This window comes from Galeopterus variegatus, unplaced genomic scaffold (assembly GCF_000696425.1).
Source record: "Galeopterus variegatus unplaced genomic scaffold, G_variegatus-3.0.2 Scaffold13460, whole genome shotgun sequence".
Taxonomy (NCBI): domain Eukaryota; kingdom Metazoa; phylum Chordata; class Mammalia; order Dermoptera; family Cynocephalidae; genus Galeopterus; species Galeopterus variegatus.
The window spans coordinates 30,602-35,436 of record NW_007739571.1 but is presented as its reverse complement, the minus strand read 5'-3'; the positions used below and the strand labels follow the sequence as shown (position 1 = coordinate 35,436).

Here is a 4,835-nt window from a genome sequence, read left to right as displayed (position 1 = left end):
TTGCTACAATGGCAGAGCTGAAGAGCTGTGACAAAGACGGTATGGCCGGCAAAGCCTAAAAAATTCAGCTATGCCTGGCTTGTTTCATTTAACAATTTTCTCCAAGCTCATCCATGCTGCTGTAAATGGCAGAATTTAATTCTTTTATGGCTAAGCAGTATTCCATCATGTATATATACCACAACTTCCTATCCAGTTGTATCTCGATGGACATTTAGGTTAGTTCCAGATAATGGGTATTGTAAACAGAGCTGCAATAAACATGGGAGTGCAGGTATCCCTTTGACATGATGATTTCCATTCCTTTGGATATATACCCAGGAGTTGAATTGCTGGATTGTATGGTAGTTCTACCTGTAGTTGTTTGAGAAACCTCCATACTGTTTTCCATAATGGCTGCACAAATTCACAGTCCCACCAACAGTGTAGAAAGGTTCCTCTTTCTCCACATCATTGCCAGCATTTGTTATTCTCTGTCTTTTTGATATTAGCCGGTCTAACTGGGGTGAGATGATATCTCAATGTGGTTTTGATTTGCATTTCCCTGATGTGAGTGATGGTGAGCCTTTTTTGATGTACCTGCTGGCCATTTATATGTCTTCCTTTGAGAAATGTCTATTCACCTCCTTTGCCCATTTTTTTTTTCGTTAAATTTTTATTTTGTCAATATACAATGTATTTGATTATTATGGNGAGGTTAAGCAATGAGCTCACGATCACACAGCAAGTGGGTGGGTCAGCAGGACTCCGACCCTGTGAGTCTGGTTCCAGCACCAGGGCTCACACCACTGCACTTCACTTGCAGGTGGAGGCATAGCATGTCACTAACAAAAACCTCTACTTGGCATTTTGTCCGGACAAATATCTCCAGCAAATAACTAGATAATGAAAAAATTTTAAGTAGATATCATAGAATGTATTAAATTATGAATTAATCACTCACTTAAGAAGCATATCATGCCCACATATAGAGCAGAGAATGCTCTTTTTATTTTTTATAAAGTCAAAGAATAAGATTTCTATGCCCCACGCCTGACCTGTCCCATTTTTCTCTGCCAAATAAAAAGGGAAGAATATATTAGATATAACAAAGACTTTGTTCGGTGATTCATGCACTGGAATTTTAATGTTATACTTTTCCCACAAACATGCTTTTAATAAGGCAATAAACTGTGTTTAGCTAAAGATGAAAATAATTGATCCATTTCGAGCCATTAAGGCAGTTTTATATTTTTTACTCTACTTTCATCCTACTTTTTATTTTCATGGAAAGTACAGAGGTAATAGCAGCCGAATTTCAATTAGTTTCAATTAATGCCATAAACTGTTATAATGTATCAGGTTGCTGGGCTCTATCAGAACCCCCCAGCTGAACACTCCAGGTTTTGTTTGCAGTTGAAAGCAGCATTTGAGCCCTTGACGTCAGCGATTCTCCATGGCGCTGGAGCAGTTCTAATGGGTTAGGGTAATTTACATCTATAAATCCATCCCACTCTAGAGCCTAAAAAATGATGTCAATTCCATCACAGGACAACTGTGCTCTCCTTTGGAAGCATAGGACAGAGGAGATAAAACAGCGATTGGGGGCGGTTATACTTTGTGTTTGTATTTGTGTTTGTATTTGCGCTGTGTAGAAACTCAGAGGACAGCTGACCTCCTGCTAGGAACACTTGTTGTTCCTGCTACCCAGCATCCACTGTTCCTCTTCTGGAACAATCCCTCCGCCGATCTCTGGGAATGAGCCCCTCCCCTCATGTCCCCGTGCTTCAATAAAGTCAGGCCTGGTGTTTCCCAGGATTCGGGGTGTGGCTTCTGGATGGACATGTCAACCAGTCACAGCTAATGAGACACAATGAGATTTTTTCTCAGACCTTGTGAGGAGGGCACTGTCCTGGGCTACCTCCCCTAACTCCCACCCTGAACTATCTAGAGAGGAGGAAATTAACACTGAGGGAGTAAAACTAATGTATCACAAAAAATGTCCACATCCCTTCTGGTGGTATTGGGGTGACATGAATGGAGAGCCCCATCAGATTGTTCAAATGAGCAGGAACGCAGCTCTGTTCCTTGTTTTTCCTGACATGCCAGAATTCTACTTTCTGGCTTCAAATACCATCTGACTTGGAAATAAGCTACAAGTGGCTGTGCCAAGAGGACCACCAATGCAGCAAGGTGACCAGTTGCAGTCATCACCTGCATCCATGGCTGCCCCACCTCCACCTGGCCACTGCCACCCTCTGTAGCCCTTCCTACTGGATCTGTAGTCTCTCTACAGATGGAAAGGTCACCTTCCTAAAGTGCGGTTTGGCATGGAGTATCACCTCCCTGGTCATTTCCCTTCATAGGGGCCTCATTCCCTAGAAGGCAGTCAGTTAAACGTGGACTTGGCCTGACACTTGAGGTCCTCCGTGGTGTCTGTCTCCCACCTGCTCCTCCACCTTCATCTCCCACTGCTGCCCCCTTCACAGATGCTGCCCAGCCCTAGGTGTTGACTGTCGTCTTCCGTTTTTACTTTTTTTTTATTGTAACATAGTTGATTGGACGATTGTCTTTTGGACACAATTCAGACTCCCTCAGCCTCTCTCCATCTGCTTATCCTGCCCTCCTTTAAGGCTGAGCTCAAGTTCTCCTCTCCAGCTGGGTTCTACTGGTGCTGCATTTCCTGGAAGCCCCTGCAGGTGTAACTGTCGCCTGTTGCTGGCTCACGGCTCTCTGGTGTGGATCAGCTGTCTGCAGCCAACTGGGGGTCTATGCTAGGCCCACCCTGTTCTGAGATTTGGACTGTGATCCAGCGATGCTGCATTTTCAAGGAAGAAAGGAAGGCGCAGAGGCTGAAGAAAAGAACAGGAAAATAACTGCAAGAATGAGATTTGAATAGGGCTAATTACAGTCATGTCTGAATATGACTTCAATTATGGAAAAGCTACAAAGAGAAAAAGAGTTTCCTTCAGGCAGGAGATGAACAGTTTTCTTCCTAACTTCTCTTACATGAGAAGTCATGTGAAAAGGGCCTCTACACAGAATTAAATTAACCTGGCCAGGCAGGTTTCTCAGATGGCTCTTAGAGCCTGGTCCCAGCATTGAATGTTAGTAGTACCTACCTGGGAGGCGTCCTGGGGAGTCATTAATTACCAGACTCGGGGGAAACTGCCTACATTTAAGAAAAGAAACTAATTTCCACATAACTTCTTGTCCTGGCTGTTCAGTGAGCAAAAGCAGGCACTAAGAGGGGCTTTACAGAGTGGCTGATGGAAGACATTCTTCAACCACCAAAAAGCATTGCCCTGTAAGTAGGTGCTGGAGCAATGCCCTCTTCCACAGCTAGTAAGGTCTGCAGACTAGCACTGATGCTCTTCCTCCATCTGGCGACAAGGGACGAAGGAGAAGACACTCGAAGGAGACCACAGTGCTTGTGCTTTGGAACTTCTAGATTTTCTGCCATTGACATTCAACCTTAAGAGCTTGCATTGCCACTTTCGAGGGCCCTTTTCTTGGTGAAAATGCTCTTGAGTCCTAACACCCCAAATGGCTAAAGGTGCTAAGTGAAAGCACTGCACCCTAATAGCACTGGGCACAGTCCTAAGATGTACTTTGTATTTTGTGTTGAACCATTGGCTTTTGAGCTTTCAGGGAGTTTAAGCTATACTTTGAGTACTGGACTTGACAAAATGGTAATGATCTCTCACAAATTCTATGGATGAAAGGAGCATTCTGCAAACCACAGCTTATCGCCTATTTTTATAAATAAGTTTTATTGGACACCACCATGCCTGTTCACTTACGTATTATTGTCTATGGCTACTTTCTTGCTACAATGGCAGAGCTGAAGAGCTGTGACAAAGATGGTATGGCCGGCAAAGCCTAAAATATTCAGCTATGCCTGGCTTGTTTCATTTAACAATTTTCTCCAAGCTCATCCATGCTGCTGTAAATGGCAGAATTTAATTCTTTTTTATGGCTAAGCAGTATTCCATCATGTATATATACCACAACTTCCTATCCAGTTGTATCTCGATGGACATTTAGGTTAGTTCCAGATAATGGGTATTGTAAACAGAGCTGCAATAAACATGGGAGTGCAGGTATCCCTTTGACACGATGATTTCCATTACTTTGGATATATACCCAGGAGTTGAATTGCTGGATTGTATGGTAGTTCTACCTGTAGTTGTTTGAGAAACCTCCATACCGTTTTCCATAATGGCTGCACACATAATGGCTGTACAAATTTACAGTCCCACCAACAGTGTAGAAAGGTTCCTCTTTCTCCACATCATTGCCAGCATTTGTTATTCTCTGTCTTTTTGATAATAGCCAGTCTAACTGGGGTGAGATGATATCTCAATGTGGTTTGGATTTGCATTTCCCTGATGTGAGTGATGGTGAGCCTTTTTTGATGTACCTGCTGGCCATTTATATTTCTTCCTTTGAAAAATGTCTATTCACCTCCTTTGCCCATTTTTTAATGAGATTTTTTTTTACTGTTAAGTTGCTTGAGTGCAGTGTATATTCTAGATATTAATCCCTTGTTGGGTGCACAGTTTGCAAATATTTTCTCCCATTCTGTACATTGCCTTTTCACTCTGTTGATTGTTTCCTTTGCTGAGCAGGAAGCTTTTTAGTTTAATATAATCCCATTGGTTTATTTTTTCTTCTGTTGCCTGTACTTTGCAGTCATCTATAAAGTCTTTGTCCAGTCCTACTTCCTGAAGTATTTTCCCTTATTTTCTTCTAAGAGTTTTATAGTTTCAGGTCTTATATTTAAGTCACTAATCCATTTTGAGTTGATTTTGGTATATGAGAGGTACGGGTCTAGTTTCATTATTCTACACTTG

At 42.4% G+C, this 4,835-nt stretch overlaps 1 pseudogene; it reads right to left on the bottom strand.

The window, feature by feature from the left end:
- Positions 1 to 3,321: 3,321 nt before the first annotated feature.
- The window catches only part of LOC103581609, a 20,101-nt pseudogene continuing 18,587 nt past the window's right edge, over positions 3,322 to 4,835 (bottom strand).